Source organism: Mustela lutreola, chromosome 1, assembly GCF_030435805.1.
Source record: "Mustela lutreola isolate mMusLut2 chromosome 1, mMusLut2.pri, whole genome shotgun sequence".
In the NCBI taxonomy this organism is placed as follows: domain Eukaryota; kingdom Metazoa; phylum Chordata; class Mammalia; order Carnivora; family Mustelidae; genus Mustela; species Mustela lutreola.
In genome coordinates, this window is record NC_081290.1 from 242,374,853 (window position 1) to 242,401,956 (window position 27,104).

Sequence of the window (27,104 nt, forward strand, 5' to 3'; positions counted from 1 at the left end):
ATCGGCCCCCCGCTGGTCTGAAGACCTGTGCTGGTCTGAGTGGGAGCGCCCAGGACTCCCTGAGCTCGGGGCACGGCTGCAGCCCACGTGCGCCCGGCGGCAGACGCGGTGACAGCTGGCCCCACGGGGGCGGAGCGGGTGTGGAGCGGGGGTTGCCTCCGCGCCGCACTGCCATTGGCCGCGGGCCTCTTGCCGGGGGCGGAGTGCGCCCCCGGCCGCTTTGCCATTGGCCGCGCCGCCGATGGGGGCGGCTCCCAGCTCAGTCAGCCGCGCGGCGCAGAACTGCAGGCGCTCGCCTGACTAAGGCTGCGCGGGGCTGCCTCTCCAGCTCCCAGCTCTGCAGGCCGCCGGCGGGTCCTGACCACCGGGTCCGCTGCCCGAGGCGAAGGCAGGAAGCTGACCCGAGGTTCGGTGGCTGGCGCGGATTTCGGTAAGGGGGTAAGGTGCGGGGCTCCAGAGAGGGAGGCTCGGGCTGGGACCGTGGCAGCCGAGCCTGGACTCTGCGCCCTGGTCCGCGCCGGGGACAGTCAGGTGCGGCCGCAGCATCTCTCGCCTCAAACCCACCCAGCTGGGCGCTCGGCAAGCAGGTGGCCCTGCCCGGGAAGGCCGGGGCTGCCTGATTGGTCTCGGAATCGATAAGAACGCATTAAAAGCCTGCCACTCGGACCCCGAACTACCTCCCACTCCGCCCCAGCACCCAAACCCTGCAATTCTATGCCGAGAAAATCTCCAAACGTCAACACGGAGTGGGCGCGACGCACCAGCAGTACCGCATGCCGCCTGGGCAGACCATTCCCAAACTTTGCTTTCCCATAATTTGGGCTCCGCTCTGTTCAGGCTCTTTCCTGGCTCTTCACTGGGCGCTCCCCTGCCCGCCCTGGTTCTCCTCCCTCCTTAACAACAGGAAGTTAAGTTGGGCCAAAAGTCAGTGGCCTGGCCGCCTGCGGGCTGGGATTGGGACTGAGTCTGGGGCGCGGTGTGGAGGTGGCCAGGGGACCGCGGAGCTGTCCTGTCTGTAGTGTGCCCTCCAGCAGCCCAGGCGCACCCCAGGCCTGGGAGCGCCCGGCAAGGGCGTCTCTGGCTCCCGCTTTGTCGTCATTGACTAAACCTGGGGAGAAGTAGGATTTTGCCAGCAGCGTCAGCCCTTGTTGACCTGGCTTCCAGACTGGAGCAAGTGGGGTTAACTTTATCCTAGACCAGCCGCCCGGCAGAGCTGGGAATCATAGCCTTTGCTGAATGGGGAAGAGGCGTGTTGAAACCAGAGTAAACTGTGTGCCTCTTTCCACAGTGTTAATTCTGTAACCTGGGTCCTTAAGGCCAAAAGAGCTTTACTTTTGATGGCCATTGAGCCTTGTGAGGCTTGGGGTTGGCAGTGTCTTTCTGTCAGCCTCCCTTGCTCACTCTAGTCTTATGTGGTTTCCTGGTGTGTGTGTGTGTGTGTGTGTGTGTGTGTGTGTGTGTGTGTGTGTGTGTGTAGTCACTGACTGGCCCCCTTGTGGGCAGGTCCCTCAGAAAGAAAGCTAGCAGGGGGTTGGCCCTCTGGTGTTTATGCGCCTGGGTGCCTGGCACCTGGACCAACTCTGTTCTTGTCCCCTTCCCGGGACCAACAAGTGGACGTCAAGTCTCCAGGACAGCCCCAACCGACGTTCTGAAGACTCCTTGCAGTAAGAACTTGCCTTCCAGCAGAAGACAGATTTATTATGTGGCTACGGACAGATGGGTCCTGCCCTGTGGCACTTTTGCAGCAGATTTCTTGGTTACTCTCCAAACACTCAGTTTTACCTTCCTCATTTTAGATGTGGGCAAACAGACTCAGGTAGTTTAAGTGCCCAAGGTCACACAGAAAGTGGCTGAGCCAGGATTTGGACCAGGCTCTGCCAGAACTATATTCAGTGTTCTTCCTGCTGCCCTATGGCCCTGGAAGGTGATGTCTGCAGGGTCATGATGCTCCTGTGTGTGATTGGAGCTTTCTGGCCTTTGAAAAGATTCTGTCTAAAGATTCAGAGGCTGCTTCTTTGGCAAAGCTCTTGAAATGACCCTGGTTAGCCCAGGTTGTTCAACCTGCAGACGACTTGCTCACTCTGTCCTCCGGTCAGGGATGAATGACTGGTATTGGTTCATGCTCTACTGGGGAGGGATTGACCTTCTGGTGTTTGGGTACCATCTGGGGGGTGAGGGTCTGGAGAGGAAGCCTGCTTGTGCCATTGACTTGGTCTCACTTCTGAAAGTTGGCTTCTGGGATGGTCTAGGAAGACTATTAGCTGAAATAACCTCTACTTTAGATCCAATTCTGTTTTGTTTTGTTTTGGGGGGACAGTTGTTGAGCTATACTAGTTATGATGGTAAGGTGATTGAGACCCTCTGTTTGAGCATCTCCTTATAAAAAAAATGCTATCACTTTTCCGTGTGCGTCCTTCCTTCTTTAGTCCTGGAGCTCTGGCTTTCTGCTCATCCCTCTCTTCTAAAAGAAAATCATGATTAGCCTAATACCAACCAGTTGTTCTTTAGTAAAAAGCATCTTATGGACTGAGGCTGGATTTAGCTGTGTTCATTGGAGCCCTGTTCTCAGGAGCTACAAGGAGCAGAGCATCAGCTGGGTAACCTTCCTTTGCCTATAACTGGGGCATATTTCTCCTCTTCTCCCATGTTCATACTCTCATCTGGGTGTGCCTGCCAGCCACGGACCTGTCCCTTTCACTTCTTGCTTTTGAAGTGGAGAGGTCCTGTCTGTTTGGTGGAGAGCATTGATTCTGGTGGGAGGGGTAAGGTATGGGTGCAAGAAGTTTTGGGCTGAACATTGCCAAGACTGAAAGTCTCTATTGTTTAAAGAGCCAGAGAAGGGAATACTGTTCATCACGCTGGGACTTTTCTTTGTTTATATCAGTAGGTCCCCACATTAGCCTTTCAAAGAAGTTGCTGGGGCTGTTCCCATTTTACAGATGAGGAGACTGAGACTGGGGAAGATTACCCCCCTATCCCCTTGCCACCACCTCACATGGCTAGTTGGTAACTGATCTAAAATTCTGGTCTCAGTCTGTATGAATGAGATCGAGGTGGTGAGTTAAGGACTGAAGGAAGCAGGAAAACCTGGTGGCTGTGTTCTGTCCTCTGGAGGGGTGGTGTGGGCAACTCCCTCACTGCACTCACTATTCCTCCAACTTCTTTTGTAATTCTTTGTGAACATGGTTTCCTACCCTGCTATGAAATGGCTTTTAAAACCCTTACCAAACGTAACAGATTTCTTTCCTGGTTCTTACAAATACTTGTTGCTCTTTGCTCCATATTCCCTTAGCCTCTCGTCCTAATCTTCATGAAGCTGTCCACTATAATGTTTTACAGTCCTCTCTTTTGCCATATCCATGAACATTTTCAGACACAAAAATAGAGACCATGGCATAACGAGCTCCATACACTCCTTATCTAGCTTTAGCAGTCAAGGTTATGCTGGGTTGGCTTCATCTCTTGCTTTTTCTCCCCTTCTGTCCTTTCTTCCTTAAGTATTTTAAAACAAATCTCTGATACCATGTGATTTTCCCCCTATCTAATGCAGTATATATCTATTTTTTTTTATTTTTTATCTTATTATTATTATTATTTTTTTTGGCATAGCCACATTGCCATTTTTGCATGTAAGAAAATGAACAATAGTTCTTTGGTCTCATCTGTCTGTATTCAGAATTCCCAGATTGTCTCAGAAAGGACCTTCGAGTTGGTTTGTTCGAATCAGGATTCAAATCTGTATGCTGCATTTGGTTGCTAGTCCGTTTATGCTTCTTTAAGCTGGGGCAGACTCCTCTCCAGTTTTTACGTATCCGTGACCCTCCATTTTAAGTGCCCCCTCCCCCCCAAGCCGCCAAACACTGTGAGGCTGAAATCCCCTTGGGTGCCCAGCTGGATCCCTTCGTGGCATCTGGGATGGGGCAGAGGCTGGCTGAGCCTCTGTCCAGTGGTGTCACAGCCACTCGGGCAATGTGTTTTGAGTGAATGAACCCTGTCCTGGGCTTGTGTGACTGGTTGTGACTGTGTTTAGATAAGAGGTTTAAAAAAAAGATGACTTGCTCGCGTGTGGAGGTTTCCTCAGCAAGCGTCAGTCTGTAAACATCGTGAAATAAGAGGAGAACTATTTGCTGTGCTCACCACACTGCTCTGGTTTGTGGTAGGGAGCCCAGATGGCTGCCCTTATGCCCTGATCAGCAGCCGGTCTCCCCCGATCATCTGTGGGACAGACAGGGACTGAGGTCATTTCTGCCAGAGCTTGGAATCCCTGCTTACTCAGCCATGGGCATCACCACGTTCTGACCCAGACACTTGGCATTTGGGCTGCACGGAGAACTCTGCATACTTCTGCCCAGGCAGCACTCCTTCCCTACACCTTCCTGAGCCTCCCCTAACCTGCCCCCCACCTGGCCAGTAGTGAGTGGAACCTTTCTCAGATCACAGCTGGCTGGTTGGGACGGTCGACACACACTCATCACCTTTCAGTATTTTGTCTGAATTTGCAGTAAAGAGCTAGTCGCCTCTGGACCCTTTGTGGGCATCCTAATGAAGGAGACTTGGGGCTCAGGAACGAAGGGAAAGGTACGCTTCACTCCTGGATGCCCTGTCAAATCTCCCTAAGATCTGACCCACCTGGGAGAGGCCCCCTCTGCAAATAGCCCTCACAGTGAGGAGTTTTTTTTTTTTTTCCTTCTTTGTTGTTTGTTTTGTCTTGGGCTTTTGTTGTTGTTTTTCACATAGTCTTTTCCACGAAGCAAGTCCTTCTTTGTTGATGGCAGCGCTAGATTTGATTCTTTTTCCTTCATCTTTAGACATCTTTTAGTATTTCCCCCAAATTTTTACAATAAAAACATTTTTTTCTAATGGAAAATCCAAACACTTGGGTTCTTTTTCCTCTTAAAAAAGCAAATTTTCTCACAAATGACATAGCAGATAAAGGGCTAGTATCCAAAATCTAGAAAGAACTTATCAAACTCAACACCCAAAGAACAAATATTCCAGTCAAGAAATGGGCAGAAGACATGAACAGACATTTCTGCAAAGAAGGCATTCAGATGGCCAACAGACACATGAAAAAGTGCTCCACATCACTCGGCATCAGGGAAATACAAATCAAAGCTACAATGAGATATCACCTCACACCAGTCAGAACGGCTAAAGTTAACAAGTCAAGAAATGACAGGCGTTGACAAGGATGCAGAGAAAGGGGAACCCTCCTACACTGTTGGTAAGAATGCAAGCTGGTGCAGCCACTCTGGAAAACAGTATGGAGGTTCCTCAAAAAGTTGAAAATAGAGCTTCCCTACAACCTAGCAATCACACTACTGGGTATTTACTCTAAAGATACAAAGGTACTGATCTGAAGTGATACGTGCACCCCAAAGTTTATAGCAACAATGTCCACAATAGCCAAACTATGGAAAGAGTCTAGATGAATGGATAAAGAAGATGTGATGTATATATACAATGGAATACTATGCAGCCATCAAAATAAATGAAATCTTGCCGTTTGCAACCATGTGGATGGAACTAGAGGGTATTATGCTGAGTGAAATAAGTCAATCAGGGAAGACAATTATTATATGATCTCCCTGATATGAGGGATTTGAGAGGCAAAGTGGGGGTTTGGGGGGTAGGGAAGGAAAAAAATGAAACAAGATGGGATCAGGAGGGAGACAAACCATAAAAGACTCTTAATCACACTAAACAAACTGAGGGTTGTTGGGGGGAGGGGGATAGGGAGAGGTGGTTGGGTTATGGACATTGGGGAAGGTATGTGCTGTGGTGAGTGCTATGAAGTGTGTAAACCTGGTGATTCACAGACCTGTACCCCTGGGGCAAATAATACATTAAATGTTAATAAAAATTATTTAAAAAATTTATTCCAAGCAAAGCAAAAAAAAGAAAGAAAGAAAGAAGGAAAGAAAAAAAGGCAAATTTTCTTCAGTGTGGATGGGTGGACAAAATTATACCTGCATTTTGTATAGCTATGTATGTGGATAAGGTCAGAGCCACCGTGATTTTGATATTTACTTATTTGTTTTATGACATTATCTTAACTTACCTGGGCTTCCTCAAATTAGGGAATTAAAAAAAAAAAGCTGGGGTTTAGGAGACAGGGAGCCATGGAACCCATGCAGCCTTATCCTGTCTCCCATTCTACTTCCTCCCTTTCCTTCCTGAGGATTTCATTTTGGACTCCCCAAAATGAAATCATTCTAATGGTAGGCTCTTGATTTTTTTTTTTTTTTTTTAATTCAGGAAGGTTGAGCTATCAGAGGAACACAGAATGACATGGTTGTTAGGGTCAGGGAGGCAGGGCAAAGCTTCAGGCCCCAGTGGCTCTCTTGTCCCCTTGGGGAAGTGCCTGATTGCCAAACACCCCCTGGACCTCACTTTGTTGGAGAATGGGGTAGGGGGCTGACCTCTCCCTCCACCATTTCTGTGTCCTCCCTGCGTCTTCTCCTGAGGTAGTAAACCCGGCTGGTCTGCACTGATAAGTCTCCTCCTCTCTAAAGCACCAATCATCTGGTCTCACAAACTCAGGGCTGGCAGGGATGATAGGGGATACGCAACCTCTGGGTCACAAACAAACTTCCACTGCAAGACCGGATCACCGTGGAGTGGGGTTTTTGAGGCCCTTCCCTTCCCTGTCTGCTGCTGAGGGAGTGTCCATCCCTGAAGAGGCTTTGGTGAAGGCCAGGGGTGATAGCGTTTCTTAAATGTAATTGCCCAGTACCCTCCATGCACCTAAATATCATTGTAGCTCATCCTAGGAAGCTCTGGCCTGTCGCCATGGTGGTGCTGGCAGGCAATTGTGTGTGGACAGTGCTGGTGTTTTTAGGATTGAGACTATAGTATGTTCTTTGTTTGCACTAGTGTTTCTCTCCCCTGAGGGTCTAGGTAATTTCCCTGCCTGCACCCCACCCCGAATCTCCCAGCCCAGATCCCTGGCTGCACTGGCATTCCTTCCAAGGCTGGGTCAGATGGCTCTTTGGGGAATACACAGGTATTGGCGGGTCTCCGAGGAGAGACTTGTTTCCTGCTGGCTTGGGGCTCCAGTTTTTCTCCTTCCCCTGCAGTGAGGGATGTCCAGGCCAGATGTCCTTTCTGTAGGCAGCAAGAGGAGGTTGGCGAGGAGCTGGATGGTGGCTTTTGATCTCTGAGCTGCCACAAGAGAAGGTTTACGGGAGGTCTGCAGGCAGCGAGCTCCTGACACACCCAGTCCAGAAGCCCAGCTTTGCCAGAGGCAAGATTGGGAGTTTAGGAACATCCTATTCTGGCCTTGCCTTGGTAGTAGCAGCATTTTGTAGCAGATGCTGAAACCATGGCTTTGCTCTCATGACTCTGAGTGGCTGGCCTTGGCTACATATCTGAGCGCTGACTGTATCTAGTGAAGATTTGCAGGATTGCAGAGTTTAGCTTGTACCTGGGGCCAGGAGACGAGGTATAGGGGAGGGTGAAGAAGTTCCAGGAAAAAGCCAGTTGGGTCCTTTGGTCCCTAGGAGAGCTGCTGCCTGGAGCAGAATGGGCCCAGGGCCTGCTGAGGCCCTGGCAGAACGCTGAGCCATCTGTCGGACAGAGCTATTCATATTGGATGAGCAGAAGGGGGTAGTGAGGTGTAATGAGTAGAGTCCGTGGCCGCTGGGTGGTCAGAGCACTGACAGCTCCGAGTATCAGGATAGAGGGGCTTCCGCACAGCTTGAAGCAGAGGGCAGGCAAGGAGACCCCTGCTGAAGGAGTAGGGGTCTGATAGCAGATGAAGGGGAAACAGAAGAGAGGAACAGATGGGGCCACTGGGGAGGCCTCTTTCCAGACTTTAGAGTGAGGACTAGGTCCATCTCTTTCCTCAGGGAATGTCCTGTGGGGCTTGGGCAAATGGGGGCCTTGGGGACTATGGGGCCCATGCCAGGAGAGCTTGTTGGCTCTCTGCCCGCAGCTGCAGGACAGGACTGTCGGGAGGGAAGGATGAGGCTCTGGATGAGGTCTCAGGCTTCTCAGTCTGTGGCAGCCAGGGGCCCAGCACTCCTGCCTGCTCTAGGTTTCCATCTCTAGCTTGGGTGTGTCTGTTATCTTGGACCTGACATCACGGACTCTCTTAAAAAATGACTCACCCGCCCACACACAGACACACACAGACACAGGGCACTCCCGCCGCCTTCCCCCATGCATGCATGGATGAGGGTAACATACTCATTCACTCAGGACAAAGGTAATCCCATGAAAAGTCTGCCCTGCCCATCCTCCAGCCCCGTCCCCAATCGCCTCCCCCCCCCCCCCAACCCCGTTCTCTTCCTCAGTGGCATCTGCTGTCATTAGTCTCCTGTGGATCCTGGCAGACAGAATCTAGACATCAATTGGTACCTGTTTCCTCCTTTGCTTTTCTCTGGACCTGCTAGGAAACACCCAGGGTGTGGAGTGGCCCACAGGGCTGCTGAGATGGCGGTTCTTTCATTTGGCCAACGCTTAACTATTACCCTTCCCCCCTACTTTGCTACCTCTCCCCATGCCAAATCTCCTGGTGTTAGATTTGTGGGTGTAGAGAGCCCAGACATTGAGAATAAACCCCAGGGGCCTGTTCTGATGATAGGCACAAACAAACAATTCCACTAAGACAGACCTGGGTTCAAATCCTGGCTGTGTGGCCTTGGGCAAGTCCATGAACACTAGTATTTTAGTCTATATAAAGACACCTACCACAGGGGTTGATATAGAGATAAATTTAAAATATTTGTCTGTGAAGCACCCTGCAGGGGTGGGCACTCAAAACTGTCTTTACTTCCACCCTCAAGGAGCAACCCATCTTTAGAACAAATGACAGGGGCCTGGAATCCTCTGGATGGCTTCTTGGAAATCCTCTTGGTGGGTTCCTGAACTCTTACTTCCCTGCAGAAGGTAGCTGGTTCTCTATTTTCTATCCGGACAAGCTCCTCCCCACCACCTCCTCCGGTCCTGGGGAGGCTAGCCTCTCCGCACCACCTCTTTCTGTGTCCCCCACCCCCCTAGTGAGTAGGAGCCGCTGGCTGCCTGGAGAGGGTTCTGAGCTGTTTATGGCTGCTCTCTGGGGTGTTTATGTTGTGATCTCTTCAGAAGCTCCTAGCAGATGTCTGGTTATTGCTGAAACTTCATCTTTATCTTCAGCACGAGAGAAGAGAGAGGCTATTTTTAAAGATGTTTAATTGGCATGGCTGCACAAAGCGGCCTAGTTTGCCTCCAAGCTTTATTCTGCATTGCTCCTGCTCTTTACCCAGTCTGAAACCTTCCGGTCCAGGCTGAGAGACCTTATATGTCCTGATTTTAGAGCAGCACTTAAATTTGGCAAGCAGTTGTAATCTCTTAAAAAGGTAGGTCAGGGAAGCAAAGGCAACCAGCTGTCTTTTTCCAGGCTGGGACAGATGGCGGCGTGAATGAGGGGCATTTCTGTGTCCATAGAAACCAACACCTGCCCCCAGTTCTGACCCTTCCTTTCACCTGTGGTGGCAACCCCCCCCCCCCCCCCACCGTGCTTCCTGCTGACTGGCTGGGAGATCTTTAGCATTCCCTTTCCCTTTGGACTCAGGTGGGGCTCAAGGTGAGCAGGGAGTGGAACTAGGGTAGTTTCTTCCCAGGAGGGAGGGAGAGAGAGACGGAGGCCATGAGTCACAGGACGTTGGATGTCAGATTGGAAGGGCGCTCTGAGATCATCCAGCTCTCACTCCCACCACCGTGGTTTTTACTTAGGGGGACACTGAGGCTCAGAGGCCTCTTGGTATGGAGAAGAGGCAAGGGAGATGTGGTTCCCTGCTCAAGGTCACCCAGCCAGGTGGGAGTCAAGTCTTCTCCCTCCACCATTGCTGCCCAGCCTTGATCCTGTGGTTGGACTTGGGCAATCTTACTTGCAGTTGGCTTTTGCTTTTGGGGACTGAGGCCTGCGCCCTTTGTCACAGCTCTGGTATTCTCTGAATTTAGGATGTGTATACACTTGTAGCACTGACTTGCTCCATTGCTTGGTGTGAGATCTTTCATGATCAGAAATACCTCCCCCCCTTAACTTGAAAAAAAAAAAAAAGAAAGAAAGAAAGAAAGAAATACCTCCCCCAAGGCCTTAGGGCCTAAAATTCCTGCCTTTGTTTTCAGTCCTTCTTTTCAGAGGTTTGCGAAAAATACAGAATTTAACTGGGAAGGATATGTTGACAGATTAGTTTATCTCTGATAAGCTGTTAGCAGAGGGCTGCACCCAAGGAGATGAGTCAGCTGGGAAGAGGTGGAGGAGGGAGTCAGGATTGTGAGTAGGGTGCCATCAGGAAGGACATGGAGCACCACGGCCAAGGCTCCTGAGCTCAGGGTGCAGCTGCCGTGCTGGGGGTGCTGCGATGAACGACAGGAGCAGAGCCCTTACTTAACACACGGAGGTACATTAGACAAGGTAGGGATGCCCACATATCAAGGGGGAGTGTGGAACGTGCTTTGGAGAGTGTCATGGTGGAACGAAGTGAGACTTCCTGGAGGATGTGGCACTTGGTGCTTGGAATGGGACTTAGAAAATAGGATTTCTGTAGGGAGAGATAGCCAGAGATACAGCGCACAGAAATGTGGAAAAGTGAAGGCACATTCAGGGTGCCACCTGGTAGAAACATGGGGGCTGCCTGCGGGAGCTGTGAAGTGTGGAAGGCTGGGATCCAGCCAGCCCTGAGTGCTGGGGGTGGAGGTGGGGTAGGGAGTTTTCTGCAGGTGTCAGAAAATCATGGAGCATTGTGGGCCAACCTCTGAAGGGTCTGATCCTCCTTTGCTTTTGGTCTCACAAGCACCTGAATATCCCTTTCTGGAGGGTGCTGCCCTGGGTTTCGGGTGCTCACTTTGGGTTTACTTCCCCAGTGGAGGAGGAAGCTTGGGCATGCAGGTGGGGCAGGACTTGATATTTCCAGGCAGAGGATTGGCTAGCTCCCCAGCCTCCTCCCCTCCCCCGCCCTCTGGGGAGGAGACATAAGCTGAGCTCAGCTTCCGCCAGCTCCGGCGTTAACCCGTTAACCCAGCTGGTAGGAGGCCTGGCAACCCGGTGTGCTTAAGGCTTTGACATTTGAGCTGGGTTGCCAGCACCTGTTCTCTGCCACAGAGGTCTCAGAAACACCCTTGCTGTATATGATGGAATAAATCCTTCCTGCAAGCAGCAAATGGCGTGGCTTCAGTGCCCGGGAAAACTATTGATAGGGGGGTGGGGCGCACGGAACCAGCTTTTTGTCTCTTTTTTTTTTTTTGTCTTTTTTTTTAGTGCTACCAACATGAGACCACATTGGTTCTTTGATCAGCTGATCTCTCCATTTATGCATTTTGCAACCAAGATTTCTGGAATTTCCTTCCTGTTGTCCCACCAACCATGGTTTTCAGAGCTGTAAAACCTTTGGCAAGCCACTTTCTTTCTCTGAGCCTCTAGTGTCTCTTCTGGAAGATGGGCATGATAATACCCACCTGTCAGGGTGGCTGTGAGGATTAAATGAGGCAATACGCATAGCACACCTAGCCTGGTGCCTGGCACCTAGGGGCCATCGAGGCCCTTCCTCATCAAGTCTGTTCCCAAACCGGCCCACAGATGTGGTCAGGGCTCCTCTTTGCTTCTGGCCTCCATTCAGTCCTATTCCATAAGTGGCTTCTGCCTTTGGCTAGTGACTTGTTAAGAGAATGGCTCAGCTGAAGCACCTATGTGTGCAAAGAAGAGAGATGAGGCGCTTTTCCCTTTGTGGCGAGATCTTCACCATCAGATCTCGGAACCATAGGGCTGTTCCATTGGTGCTTGACTTCTCCACCGTGGTGGTCTAGCCTGGGCTTGCAGATCAGAGCGGACCTGTTCCATCTTTGGATGGTTCCTCCTGTTGCCTCCCTCATGGCTCCCAAAAGCTTCTGGCATTTGGTCCCAGTCTTCCTTCTAGAAGCCACAGAGAACAAGCTGCCTCTTTCCCTCCCCGTGTCAGAACCTCAGATATGGTTTTTAAATCCAGTCTATGAAACCACCCATCGGAAGAAGTATCACTATTTCCTATACCTTCAAGAAAAAAGTGCTTCCAATTAAATTGTGGAACAATGCTGTGTTACCTCTGAAAAGTATGATATTTACTGAAAGAAGACCCCTTTTAGACTTAGGCCCAAGTTTATATCCCATAACATTTGTGTGTACATAAAGAGGAAAGCAAATTGGTTAGGGCATTTCTAAAACATCTTCAGTTTTAGAATCTGACTCTTCCAATTCACTTTTTGACTCTGCCATCTTTGTGGCTCTTTTGACACATTATTACATTTTGGTAAAATGATGATGCATTTCTCAATCTTACTTAGATGTTAAGGGACTAGAAGATATATTCTGCTTTCAGACAATTTATAATTGAAAATGTGCAGCTTCTAATTAGTAAAACATGGTATTTAAAGGCAGCCCTCTTCCTCGCTCTTGAGTTTCCTTCCGGATTAACAAACTGTGGTGTAGGTTCAGTTCTTTTTACCTTCCCAGTGATTCTCCTCTGAGCAAACTCCCACATGTTCAAATTCTCATATGCTGAGGCCAGTGCCCCGACCACATATGGTATTCATGGTGTGGTATGACCACAGCAGAGGGAGGGAGCCATCACCCCCCTTGTTGAGGCCATTCTGCTCCTCTTAATGCAGCCCAAGGTTGCATCAGCTTTTCTGGCAGCTCCATCACACCCTTGACTCACTGACGTTACCGCTGACCAGATCTTTTTAACATGTGGTGTTGCTAAGCCGCATCTCCTCTGTCCTTAAGGTGTGGCTTTAGAACTTAGATGCAGAGCCTCCTATTTTGTTCCCGTCTGATTCAGAACAACCATTTCTGTTAAATTTCCACTTTGTTAAATTCGGTGCAACTATATTCCATTGAGCTCTTTCAGGATCCTATTAAGTATGCCTTCCCTATCCTTGCTGGAGGGGAGGGGGTTGGGGGGATGGGGTAACTGGGTGATGGGCATTAAGGAGGGTATGTGATACAATAAGCACTGGGTATAATACCCAACAGATGAATCACTGACCTCTGCCTCTGAAACAAATAATACACTATATGTCAATTCATTGAATATAAATAAAATTAAATTAAACGTATGCCTTCCATACCATCACCCCGTTGCTGATAAAATGCTTATCAGGAGAGAGCCCTCTGGCATGCTACTAGAGACCTCACCTTAGGCACCGTTAGATCTTTCATCAGCTTGCTTTGGGATTGGCAGTCGAGGCTGCCCCTTTCCTGAGTCGCCTTCTATTTGCTTTTCTGACTTCTGGCCAGAAGTCTTCTTGAATCTGGATGTGCTGTGCTTAGTGCAGTTTTCCACCTCCCACCAAGTATCCGGTCATAGGAGGAAGTGGACTCTGGCTGATAGCACATGTTGTTGGTTCCCAAAGGGCCCCCAGACTGCTTTCGAGTGTCCCCAGGCTGCCCCAAAGAGATGTAGCCGGAAGTTTAGTGGTCTCATCTGCAAGAGTTTCCAGCGCTCTGGGTCAGGGTTCTTACAGTCACTGAAAATATCTAAATAGATGTATTTTAAAACTGAGCTTGTCCCCCATCCCGCCTCTCTTTCTCATCTCAGTGTGTGATCTTTGTCAGTCTAAAGATGTCCCTTTTAGAGAGGGGCCCCTATGTACCTGGAGTGGGAGCCAATTCTGCCCCTGGACCTCTTGGTTCCAGATGACCCCATGCCCCCAGACCCTCCCACCCTCTGCCCTCTGCTCTGCAGCCTGAGCTCCTTCCATGCTTGCCTCCTCTGGTTGTCACAGGAATAGGCCTTGCATCACCGTCTTAGGGTTTTCTTGGTTATGCATTCTTCCCGTGACTGGGATGTGGGCTTCCTAACAGCTGGCCTTGTCAAGGGCTCCCTCGGCAACCACACGGCTCCTGTTCCACAACATGTTCTGTAGTTGTCTGTGTGCCAAGCCCTCTTATTGGGGCTTTGTGAACATGAACTCATTGAATTCTTGTGCCAACCCCATGAGGTAGATCTTGTCACTTGCCTCACTTCCCAATGAGGAAATTATGGCACAGAGGGGTTAACTGATTAGCTCAAGGTTTCATGGTTAGGGCAAGAGTGGGAGTTGGAGTCTAGCCAGTTTATCCCCAGAGTCCGGCTCTCAACCTCTGTGGTAAGTGGCCTGCTTCCTAAGAGGCCCCTCCCCCTTCTCTTCCTCCTTCCCCCTTTCCCCCCCTTCCTCCCCTTCCCTCCTCCTCACTGCCCCCTCCCCCATCACTCCTTTGCAGAACTGGAACCTCTTTGGAGTCTGAATCATTGACTTCCTCAATCTCATGTCCCAAAGCCCTTCCGTGCTCCAGCCATTTGAAGTCTGTGAGAGTCTCAGGCACCAGCTTCCCCTTCTTGGTCTCATAAATTTCAGAGGAAATGATTGCTTTTCCTCTATAGTTCCTGTATCCTCCTGGTCACTAACCTATTCTGCTCTTGTTGCGGGAATCAGGTTAGTCCTGTTTCTATGGATACTTCCTTCCTCTTCTGGAAGGTGAGGCCAGCCAGAGATTTCAGCCAGTGGGGTTTCAGGACTTCCCTTGGTGTTTTCCTTCCCCACACCCATGCCCCCACCTACCACTCAAGCTCCCCTCAGGCTGGCCTGAGATTCCATTAGCAGCTGACCCCATGGGACCCACAGGGACCTTCCCTTGAGGCCTCAGGTCCTCAAGGGAACATGTGTTCTCCAGAATAGTTTCCTTTTTGTTTCACACTTTTTTTTATTGCATAGAGATCCTCTGTCTCGGGCCCCATCCCAAGTCCATCCCTTTAAAAGATCCAAGCTGGGCACTGAGAAGTGTGTATCAGTTACATAAAGAAAAGAATAAATATTTATATTTGTGTGTATACACAAAAAGATTGTCAGGGATGAGGCATAAGCAAGGGGAGTGGTTCCCTGGTTTGGAGTGGGGGTGGATGGGGTAGGTACAGTAGAAGGGACACGTTTCCTGTATACTTCTGTGAGTTTTGATTTTTGAATGTATTTCCTACTCAAAATTTAAAACAACAAAACAACAAAAAAACCAACCACAGACAACCCGGGACTGTTGCTTGGTGGTTGTGGAAAGAGCAGGACTCACTTGGTTAGCATGGGTCTCCACTCACCTTGTTAGCATGGGTCTCCGCTCCTCAGGTGCACACTGAGCTAATGACAGCTCACTCACCTGACAGTAGAGACCCAAGGGGACCCTCATCTACAGCCTGGCACCTGGGGGGGTCTGAGTAAACCGCCTCTTCCCTGACTCTCTCCTTGAGGCTCCTAAGGAACTGGAGATTTTGCTGCCTCTTGTAATCAGTTTACTAAGAGTTGGTGCACTGGGCCTCAAGTGTTGGTTTTCCCACCGTGACTCACCTACAGCTCACACTGTGGTCTTTACTCCCTGTTAAATTCGAGGATTTGAGGTAGTTGAAATGCTCTGAATCCTGGGTTTGCCTCCAAGAACGATGTACTTTCCTTCCCCAGACCTGTGGGACCTTGAAATTTCTCCCACTGGACTTTTCTGCCCAGCGCAGGGGAGCATGATTAGAGTGGGTTTAACCCCCTTTGAAAACAGAAGCCCAGGACTGGCCTTGCAGAGAACCAAGGTCAGGGCAGATCCTAAAGAAAAATATATAGGCCCTTGGGAGAAGCCAGTCCAGTCACCTGGGATTGAGGAAATGACCTGATTAGGAAAGTGACTTGTTTACCTTGGGCAGGTAATTACCTTTGAGCACCTACTGTGTGGCCTGGGCCCTGTGCTATGGGGATGGCAGTGTGGGTAGGGCCCAGCCTCACCTCTACTCCAAAGCACATTCACCACATACTTGAGAAAACAAGACATACATGTTTAAAAAAAAAAAAAAATGGAGGAGATTGTGGTAACGGTTCAGGTCATTGAAAGCTAATCACAAGGTAGTTCATGACTAATTCCATAGGATGCTGGAGATAGCAGTGGGTGGTTTTCTAGGGGCTGGAGACGCCTGGAAGGCTCTGAAGGGAAAGAAGGAGGGTGGGGGGTGGGGAGGAGACTGCATTTGATCTGGATGAAGAAGAGTCCATGAAGTGCACATTGGTACGTGGAGGGAAGAGGAGAGCATGTCTCGTGGGTGTAGAGGCCCGGGGAAATGGGAAGTGGCTTGGCTTGAAGGTGGGCAGAGGGAGACGAGGCTGGACATGTGCGTTTAGGACAGAGGCAGACAGCCTTCAAAAAGATAGGGAGAGAGAGAGAGTGTGTGTGTGTTGGGGGGGGCAAGCACCCATCTAAGTTCAGAACAGGGATGGGAGGCTGTCCTACTGTAATTCCAGAGAGAATGAACAAGAAAGGCTCTGGCTGCCATACATCTTGATCTTGGCACCGACAGCCTCTGCTCCAGAAACGTCTTCAGGAGCAGAGAAGAAGGCCAAAGGTATGCTAGCCGTTCCCCACCATTGTTCTGTTTGCACATTTTCTTCTTGGGCATGTTTTAATGTCGATTCACCCAGCAGATATTTATGAGCTCTTACGCTGTGCCAGAAGCTCTTCGAGGTGCTATGGTTGTAGAAAGGGAAAGAAAGGTAAAATCCTTTGCCTCATAGACCTTATGTTCTAGGAGGGAGAGAGAGACTGTAAACAATGAGGTTAAACCTGTGAGGCCAGGCCATGAGGTGGATCAAGAGCACTAAGCAGGGGAGAAGACAGGATGTTCTGGGTATAGGTGGAGGAAAAGGGTTGTGGAGAAGGCCGGAATTTTAGATGGGCTGGTCGGGAAAGACCTTACTGACTTGCCCTGCCTCTGGCACTTAGAAGCCAACAAAAGAGAGGTCTGGGGACAAAGGGAAGGAGGCCAGGCCAGATCCTGCAGGGACCTTGAGGCCCCAGCTGATGCTTTTCCCCCTACTGGGGGCTTCAGTCTAGGCAGCAGGGAGCTTTTGAGTGTGCTTGAGCAGAAGAGTGCCATGCATGGTAAGATGGCCCTGGTGACTTTGTAGAGGATGGGATATAGGGGGCTGAAGGCCCAGGTAACCAGGGCCCACAAAATTCCGCTAGTTTGACACCTCTGACTTAGGTACTGTGGTGGTGGAGCTGGGGAGCAAGAGCAGTGGGGCAGGGGTGAGGGGGCGGGCAGGTACTGGCAGAAGGGGAACAAAGGCAGAGCTTAGGTTGGAGGGGGAATGACAAGCTTAGAATTTACAGCCGTGACTTCTTTATTTTAGAAGAGTATAGTGCTGAAGAATCTGGGCTCTGGGTTTGAGTCCTGCCACAGTGGTCTTGGGAAAGTTACTTACCCACTCTGTGCTTCAAGCCCCAGCCCTTGTGAAATGGGGATGAAGTAGGACTTACCTTACAGGTGCATTTTTGGGGGATGAAATAAGTTACTACATGTGGAATGCTTAGAACAGTTACTGGTATATAGGGGGTACCCAGGAGATATTAGCTGCTCCGACCATCCTGTTTCTCTCTCCATGTACAGGTGTGCGTAGGTAAAATTACTGTGTTGGGCATACCCTTTCTGTGGTCCTAAAGCTAAGTCAAATGAAAAAAACTATGCTTTTAAAGACTAAATGAGATAATGCATGTGATGGATTTAGCTTAGTGGCAGATGAATATGAGTTAGAAGTATTATCACCAGATATTATCACGCAGAGAATGATTTTCCAGTGGAAATCCTTTGTAAGATCATTTATTTAACCATTGCTTAGCATGTCTGTGGTGTGCACTAGACGTACCATATCATTTCATCTTTGTTACACCTGCCTGAGATCAGCATTGTTAACCCCATCTTGCAGGTGGGAAAACTGAGGCTCAGAGACACTAAGATTTGCCCAAGGTCACACAGCCAGTAAGTGGCAGAACCAGGATTTGAGAGTTTTTTCCCTCTGACATCGAACTACCTTTTATAATAACAAATTATTTCATGAGTGATCTGTTATGTACATGTACCTTGACATTTAGGCTCCATCAGTCTTCTTTGGTATTGGTGCTGACATGGAGCCTTGGGGAATACAGAGCTGTGGCCACCTTCACAAATAGACCAGGGGCAGTGTCAGCGGCAGGACCTTGGAGCCAGAGTCAGGGTTGCACACGGTGGGAGATAATGTGGGTAAGTGAGCACTTTCCCTCAGTGATTCATCTCCATGGGCCTTATCAGAGCCTTTTGGCCACAGAGTGTGCCTGAGACCTGTCTTGGTTGACTCAGCCCCTGGTGTGCTAGAGGAGCAGAGTCTGATGGGTTCAGATTTCAGCTCTACCACCTACCTGCCATGTAAGGCCAGGATAGGAATGAATTTCCTTGTGTCTCAGTTTTGTTATCTGCAAACTCACTCATAGAAATTTTATGACAATTAAATGAGGTAAGCCATGCAAATACCCAGAATACCCTATTACCAGCAAGCCCTGAGAGTTAATGTTATGCTAATAACTATTTTATTATGATGTTATAAAAGCCTCCTTTGACCTCTGAGGCCAGAATAAAATGTCCCACCCTCTCTGCGTGGGCCCTCCAGTAGCATTTTGTTTTGCCTTATGTAAATGTAGGCACAACTCTTCATCACACTGTGAGTGCTTGAGACCAGGGAATAGGTCTCAGTGTTTATTTGTTTGTTTGTTTTGAAACCCCTGGAGACAAGTGCCTTGTCCTAGAAGATGTGGAAAGAAGTTTGCCAAATGGAATGGGTTCCTAGTTTTCCACTTCACTAGCAGCTGTGTAGTCTAACCTGCACATACCCCCCGCCCAGGACTATGGAAACTGTCTGATGTTTCTAAGGGTGCTTTACAGTTAGCTAGGCACATTCACATTCATGTTTTACTCAGTGTTTACAGCTGTCGCTTGTGGTCATTGGTTCTTATCCCCATTTAATAGGTAAGGAGACCCAGCCTCCACAGAATTTAGTAATCTGTCCATAGACCCACAGGCAGAAGGTAATAGAATGTGTGGTCTCCTGCCTGTCCCAGGAAGCGTGGGTCTAGAGGCCCAGATCCACGGAGCCTCTCTGTCCTTTTCCCTGTGCCCTTCTCTGCCCCAGGAGGGCTGGTGGGAGACCATGGGACAAACAGACCTTTCTACAGTTCTGCTTTCTTCCCTCCCATCCCCTCCATGTCCTGTTAGTTCCAAAAAAGCACAGCCAGGCCAGGGATGACACTTGCTCAGATCACCTCCATTCCACTCACATTTCCCTTCTCCATGGGTCTGAGGCCTGGGCTGGGGCTCTGTGCTCTGTGCTTGGGAAGTGGAGACAGTGAGTATGGCCCTATAGCTTTAAGCATTTAAAGCCAGAGCCAAGCCTGAGCACAGATCCTCCTTGGGGGTACTTGCTATTGGAGGAGGAGGAGAAGGAGGCTGGCACCCATGCTTCTCCTAGGTGGAGGAGCAGGTGCTAGTTTGGGTGCCCAGAACCCTGTCCAGGGTGCAGGGTGGCTCCTGGGGGGTGCCAGAGTAGTGACTGCTGGTGGTGGGAGGCACTTCCTTCCTAGGGGCGAAAGAGGCAAGTGATCCTTCACGCAAAAGCGGGACTAAGCTCAGGGCTCCAGCACAGACTTGAATCCAGACTTCTCAAACTCCAGAGCTGTCGCTTAAGCAGAGGAATCTTCTGTTTAGTTCAGCTTAGCAAGCGTTATTGAGGAAATACCAATAGTGTCCCAGCAGGGGTGGGGAAGAGATGTCCAGGGAGATAGGGAGCCAGCCCTAAGAAGACCACATCCTAGAGCTCTTCTTTCTCCGGGGAACCTTGAAGTCTGGGTGGCAGTGCTGATACTTCCATGCACGTGGTCATGTTCAGATTCCTGGCATCCCAGAGCTAGAGTTGGGGCCTGGCCAGTGGGCATGGCAGCGAGGGCAAGGAGCTGCTTCTTGTGCTGAGTGCTCGGCCTGCTGTGCGGACAGAGGGGTTATTGAGCTGTTATGGTTGTGATTCTTGTCTCCCTCCAGGACTGTCACGTGACCAAAGGAGCAGACACAGGAGTGTCGCTGGGGTGTGGGTGAGAAAGCTCCTAGGTGGATGAGCCCCCAAGGCAATAGCTAGGGTGGCCCATCCTGCCCTCATGCCAACCCCGCTTCCTCTCCTCCCTCTGCGCCGCTCTCTGCCGCCTGCCTGGCCATCTCTGCCTCCTGCTCCTTGCTTCTGTGTTTCTGGTCTGCAGGGCTTTGCTTCATCCTCTGTGCCTCTCTCCATCTCCAGTGCCTGGATTCAGCCCTGTCTACTCTAGAAAATCTTTGTAAACCCTCTTGGCCCAAACTCCCCCTCCTTTCTCCAGTGCACCTCCTGGGTGGAGAGTCAGCAGCCCCTAGCTCAGCATCTACATGTTATATATTGTGTTTCGAGCACCTACCCTACTGCAGGCAACAGAGCAGAGGCCAGGACTTTGGAGTCTGGCTGGCCTGGGTGTGTGTTCTAGCTGTGATTCCTGTGAGCTGGGTGACTTTGGGCAGGTGCTTTCATTTTTGAGTCTCTGTTTCCTATTCTGAACTTAAGGATGTGGTACCTACCTCCCAGGGAAGTTGTAAGCTTCTGCTGAAGTAAACCTCGCAAGGCACTTAGCCAGCTTGCCATTCCTGGCTCTTGTCAGTGGCTCTCCCGTGGCAGCTGTTACCAGCCTTTGACAGGCACTGCTGTATTTAATCCACACCCTAGCTTTAAAAGGTAGACCTTGTCCCCCAGAGGGGAGCAATTGAGCCTCAGTGCCAAAATGCCATGCCTGCCTGAGCAGGCCATGGCGGGGGTGAGGCTGGCCTCGAGGCCAGGTGCTGGCAGGCCTGGCCACAGCGTTCTTCCTTCTACTGCCTTGGCTTCCAGTGTCCCCCTGCTTCCCTTGCTATGGGGTGCTCTTCATAGTCTTTGCCAGAACACTTAGCGTATTCTCACGGAGTGATTTTTTTCCTGGCTGTTTTCAAGGGAACCAGGCGGGGAGGGGTAGGAAATGGGACTTCCCAGAGAGCTTTCCATCCCTTTTCTGATTTCCAGCTGATCCAGCTTGGTCATGGGGTCCCCAGGTAGACTGTGTGCCACCCCAACACCAGGCCGTGCTGGGTCCTGCGGCCATCACTCCTAGCCCCAGCAGTGCAACCAGGTCATGCCCTGAGGGAAAGTCAGCCTGTTCCTTTTGATTTACTTCTTTTTAAATCCCAGAGCTATTTAAATAGCATCACTATGAAAAGAAAAAGAGTAAGGGAAATACCTGTCTGGATAGTCCCCTGTGACTGGGATAGCCACTGCCCTAACAGGGCTCCTCCAAAACAAAGAGGAAGCAGGCCACCAGCTGGCAGGGGCTCGGGCACCATCTGGCACTGTGACGTGGGTGTCTGTGTGGGTCCATGGGGGAGGCCTCTTCGGAAGGGCTTAGCAAACCTCCCGCACCCCCACGGGGACAGCCCGTGGCCTGCCAGGGCTGCTCTGCTTGACCTGAGTGTCGTCCCTACCCTTCCTGTGGCCGTCTGTACCAGCCAAAGTTCACGTCTGCATCGGCCTCTCTCTGCTTATGCGCAGACTCAGGTGCAGGGACCTGGTGTGCGGAGGTGTGTGTCTGGCCCCTGGCTAATGCTGCGGGACATGGGGAGGCAATCAGTGTGATTTTGTTCCCAGGAGAGGGTTTTGGTTTTTTCTTATTGCTATATCTCTGGAACTCTTTAAGACATACCTGAAGCTGGAGCTTCTTTTCCTGGAAGGACTTGAGAGGAAGCTGTGGGAGGGCCTGGGGGTACAGGAGTAGACTGGCTTTAGTGTGGCTGGAAGGTGGTGGGAAGATGAGACCCTGTTGAGCACGGTACTGTGTCCTGCACTGTAGTTGCACCTGTCAAGTCAGACCTCTTGGGAAAGGTGACTGAGAATAAAAAACCAGAAAATCAAATCCTGGGAAACTCCGTGCGGGCTCTGACAGGCGTATTCTGGTTAAAACCCATGGATATGGGCCATGCCCATACATCATACCGCGGTTCTTGGGGATTAAAGTCACTGATGAAGGAAACGTGCCCAGGGACTGCCTCCAGATATCATGATGCTCCCTGTGCTGTCAGCACCCGAAGGCAGCCCCTTCCTCTGGGAAGCTGTCTCTGGGTGGGGCTGGAGGACAGGTTGTAAGTGAGAGGCAGCAGCATGTGACCATCTCCCCCAGGTGTCTGGCACAGGCCTGGGTGATGAGGAGGCCTCAGGCTCAGGACCCGAGCTTGCTGGCATCCATGGCAGCATCCCTGGTGGGTCGACTGGGCATCGGGCACTAGAAGCATGACCTTGATGATTTTAGACATGGCACTCTCTGAGCCTCAGTATCCTCCACTGGAAAATGGGTTGGATGAGCATCCAGCTCCTAGGACTGTGCTGCAAGTTCAAGGTGTTTGCACCAGGGAAATTGTCTCGAATTTAAGGGCCCAGACAAGGTGGTTTCCCTTCTCTGAAGCACTTTCCTTCCTCCTCTGAAAAGAGTTGTCTCAAGCAACTGCCTGGAGTTTTTTTCCACACCACTGTGAAGTCCATGCAGATCTACTTCCCTTTCTCTTCTTCCTCTTTCAGACCTCTCATGGCAGGGTGAGAGGGACCCATGTCAGAGGCTGGGTTCCTAGCCAGGGGTCTCAGTATGGGGCGATTTCCATTTTTAGTTGCAGCATCTTTTTCTCCCGGGAAGGGCATGGGGCAGGGGCTTGTAGCAGCCTCCCCTTGCTTTTCTTTGCAGAGACCCCTTGCTGACCACACTCACTTTTCCCTGGCTGGCTGGGGCTCACTGAGCATGTACAGCTGGCTTTTCTTCCCCGGGTGGGATTTACTAACGAAGCGGCCAGTTGCTGAGTGCTATTGTTAGTTGAGACTCCTTTGGTTTCAAGTGACAGGAACCCAACTTGAATGAACTTAAGCAAAAATGGGATGCCTTGGAAGGTTCTAGGGGAGACTCAGACTCAAAGGAAATGCTACAGAATCCAGCACCAGGAAAAGAACAGGTGAGCTCTGGCATCCCCTGCTCAGTGGCCCATGGCCTCGGGCAGCTCCCAGCTGACCCCACACAACTCTCCACCCATTCCAAGAGGACCAGGCCTTCTCCAGGCTTTTAGATTAGAACCTGGCACAACTGAGAACAGGTGCATCATACCCTTTGTACCAAGATCGTGGCCAAGGAGGGAAGATACTCAGAATGAACCTATCCTGAGTCCCATACCTACCTTTTTGGTTGAGGAGTGGGAGGTAGGGTGGACTCTGTTTTGGAACAAAGGGAGAAGGATGCTTGTGATATTATACAGAATGATATAATATAAGAATATTAAGTGTAAGTATATTAAGTATATTAAGAATGATACTAACTCCCTGGTCTGGAGTGCTTATTTTGTGCCAGGCATTATTCTAAGGTCTTTACCTACATAACTCATTTAGTCTTTGCAATCAATCCTGTGTTCTATACTGGGGAGCTGAGGCACGAAGAAGTGGAGCAACCTGTCCGAGGTCACACAGTGAGCTAGTAGGAGAGCTGGGCTCACACCCAAGCAGGGGATTCCGAGTGTGCTCTTTACCGTCCACTCTAGTGCAGACAATCACGACCCATGTCCTCTCCATGAGCGTGGGCTGCGTGCATGGGCTGCATCCTGAACCACATTCTCTCCCCTCCTCTTCAGAACAACAAACCTGCGGAGTAGGTACCAACATTAGTCCCATTTTTATGTAAGAAACGGAAGCTCACAGAAATTACGGGACTCGCCCAGGGCCATCTGACTAATTTCAAGTGGCAGAGCTGAGGTGGGAAGCCAGGTTTGCCTGATTCTGGGGCCTGAGCCCATGGCCACCTCGATGGGTGGCCTTTATGCTCAGATGCTTCTCTTGTTCTAGCAGCTGCTCACCTGATCCCTGGGTCAGCCTCAGAGCCTTCATTCTCTGTCTGGGGGTTTGGGGCATGTGGGCTGGAGACTTTGGCTGCTGAGGGGCCAGCTTTGTGGTTCCAAGCCACTCCTAGGGTGTCTCACCCTAACTTACACCAAAAGGTTCTTGAATGAGCCTGAGTGCATCTCACCTCTGGAGTTCTTCAGGCCTTCATTCAGCAAATGCTGACTGAGCAGCTGGTGTGTGCCAGGCCCTGTTCCAAGGGCTCGGGGTCCCTCGGTGAAGACCCTGACTCTGTGGAGCTTGGCCAAGAGCGCAGCGGAGAGAAAGTTTCCCGGAGGTACTCTCATGTTCCTTGAGTCCCCGAAGCGACTTAACCACACAGGAAATCTTTCCTGAACCCTCGAAGCGACTTAACCACACAGGAAATCTTTCCTGAACCCTCGAAGCGACTTAACCACACAGGAAATCTTTCCTGAACCCTCGAAGCGACTTAACCACGCAGGAAATCTTTCCTGAACCACCCAAGTCAGGTGCACAGGGACCTGGAGACTTGGTGCTTCTTTGCTTGGGACTGGCAAGATGGCAAGTCTGAGTAGAGACATTGTTTCCTCCTCTTGTTACAAAGGGAAACATTGTGTCAAGGAGCACACACATGGGCGTGGCCTAAGGCCAGCTCTGCTGTGAGTCCCAGGTGCTGTGGCCAAGTGAGGCACTTGCCTGGTCATACCTCAGTCCCCCTGCATCTCCCCCTTCCCCCATCACTGACTGTACCACCTGTCTCCCAAGGTTGCTGGGAGTGTCCTCTGAGCTAACCCCCTGTAGTGCCTGGGCTCAGCTTAATCCTTTTAATTCTTCCTTTTAACTTCTGATGAGCTTTGTAGGTGTCTCTTAAATTCTGAACGGTTGGAGGGGAGGAGCTAGAAGGGGGTCTTTGGTGAGGAAATCACTAATTAAGTCAAATTTCTCATTTTATAGATAAGGAAACTGAGACCCCTCAAGGGGAAGGGAGGTGCTGGGACCTAGGACCTTCTGGTTTAGTGGAGTTAAGGGGAGTCTGAAGTATGTTTAGCTGTTGGTCAGACAGAGTAATTGAGTTGGTTCTTGCTATGGCTGGATTCCAATGTGGCCAGGCCTCTATGGGAATTTGACCAATGGTCAGCCCTTACAGACCGGTCCAGGAATGCCCACCGGCATCCCACTGTGCAGAGAGTGCTGTGTGCTTCTTTTGAGAAGCAGTGGGGCAGAGAAGTGGAGTCCTCCAACCTCTCTGAGCCTACAGCTCAGGCTGATAGAATGTGAGTGAGGCAGGCCAGCCTGTTTGTCCACTGCCACGGGCCTGAGAGGTGTGGCTTGACAATGATGATCATGATGGTGGTGATTGGAACTTCTCCCCAAGTGGCTGCCTTGGGAGCTTACCAGGCTGCTTGTGGGCTGTGCTCGGACCCCTCACTCCTTGATGTGGTTGGGAAGCCGGTGAGCACTAGGTCAACCAGCCCTGGGCTTGAATCCTGCTGTGTCATGGAGCTGGGGCTGGGGTCTTCTGCTCTCTAGGCCTCTCTTCCAGTCTGTGAGGAGCCACTGGAACAGAATCTGGTCTACCAGTGTGTGTTCCGTGCTCAGTCAGTGCTCAGTAGATAGTAGCTGCTCTCACATTCGTAGACTGAGAATTCTGAAAGTGAGTTCAAGTCCCAGGCTCTACACACAGACCCTGGTGTACAGAGAAAATACAAGTGTGACCATGTGGGCAAGTCAGCCCACCGCCCTGTGGAGCAAAGTATGTCTCTGTCAGTGGAATATGTGTGTTACCTCTTGGACATCTCTGATTTCTCCTCTGTGTTGACTTTTGTCCTCTTGAGGCCACCTCTCAGAAATGTGGAGTTGTGAAAGTAAATTCTTAGAAGTGCTTTAGAACACTGGGCTCCATTTCCAAACAGGTGCGGGGGCATTTTTCTGGAGAAGCGGGAGGATATGACCAAACCATCTGGGTGGTCAAGGAAAGCCAAGATAGTAGTTTGTTTAGGAAACTCTGCCATGACCAGATGGTCTGCTTCTAGAAATTCCTAATTTATTTAGTGCTTTGGACCCTTTCCACCTTGGGAAATATGGCAGGCTTCACATTGGTGACTTACTACCAAGTTTTTACTTCAGCTTGACTTACTTTCAACATGTCTTCACCTTAGAAATTCTGGCACTCTCTGTTTCTACTAAAGGAGCTACTGAAGTAATCTTTCCCAGACCCCTCTGACTTTCTCTGTAAACCTTCGCCTAGCAATATGATAAACCCTAGGAGGCCCATATAGCAGACACAGTGGGATTTGTTTAACCACCTAGCAGTTCCTGTCTTCACATGCAAAACTTGGAGCACAGAGAGAAATTCCCTGTGCATTTCCTCTTGTTGAGTAGAGTTGCTACGGGGTAAAGTCCCCAGCCTGTGGGACCTTGTGGCCAGGAGAAGATAGGAGGCTGTAATGTAAGATAATGTAACTGACATTCATTGCCTGGCTCTTGTCTTTAAGGGAACGTGGCAACCTGTGCTTGGCTTGTCCCAGGAGGAGATGACTTTAGTTGCTGTGATGCCTACGAATCAAGTAAGTCTCTTTCATGATGCTGAGTTGTGCTTGAGGAGTAGGCTTCAGGCTTTGGAAAGTGTAGGGGCGCTTGTGCTCTTTCTTTAAGCCCAAGTGAATGTGACCCAGTTTGGAGAGACACTGGTTGGTGAAGGCCTCACTTGCCTCTCCGTGCTGTCAGAGGAGGGAGGGAGGCAGGGGTTGAATCTGAGGTATGTCTGGGACCTATGTCAGTGGCCTTCAGGTGGGCGGGCTTTCTGCCTTTGTCCCCTTAGTAAGACTGTTCCAACTCCAGTCCCAGACCTGATGGTGTTTCTGTCTCTGGCTGGCCCAGGTGTGGGCCCAGGCAAGAATCTAGCCAGGCAGCTTCTGGAGGTAGTGACTGCAGAGCACTGCAGCATGCGTCCAAGATTTGCAAATGTGATTATGGCCTCTTCCTCTGCTTGGGTTCCCCTAGGAGGAGAGCAGAACTGTTCAGCTCTATCTGTAGATTCAGCAAGTCCCCAGAGGTGTAGGTAGGGCAGCCAGGTATGGACAGTGATGGATAATGACTTGTTGGCATAGTTGCCCTCACGAACTCTTGTGGGGCCTCCACCACTCTCCCCAGCTCCACTCTATTCCCCTGCTCCGTCCTCTAATGTGCTGCCAGACCTTTCTGGAAGATTGGCTGACAATCACTCTCCTGGTGGCCTTCAGGGCCCCCTCCTATTATATCTCAGCCTTACTTTGTAGCCTCATTTTTCTGCCTCTCTCTCATTGACCCTGGCTTGGGTCCCACAACTCCTGGAACAGATATCCACA

The 27,104-nt window shown here is 50.4% G+C and overlaps 1 protein-coding gene across 12 annotated transcripts in view; it reads left to right on the top strand.

The window, feature by feature from the left end:
* The first annotated feature begins 255 nt into the window (after positions 1-255).
* MICAL2 (microtubule associated monooxygenase, calponin and LIM domain containing 2) overlaps positions 256-27,104 on the top strand; it is a 210,769-nt gene continuing 183,920 nt past the window's right edge. For 5 of the 12 annotated variants that reach the window (XM_059136355.1, XM_059136373.1, XM_059136345.1 and 2 more), the window contains exons 1-2: positions 257-430; positions 26,253-26,324. The gene's annotated coding sequence lies outside the window, so the exon portion shown is untranslated. Of the gene's footprint in view, positions 431-26,252; positions 26,325-27,104 lie in introns of all 12 variants that reach the window. The other 7 variants (XM_059136398.1, XM_059136425.1, XM_059136407.1 and 4 more) reach the window with 3 other exon arrangements.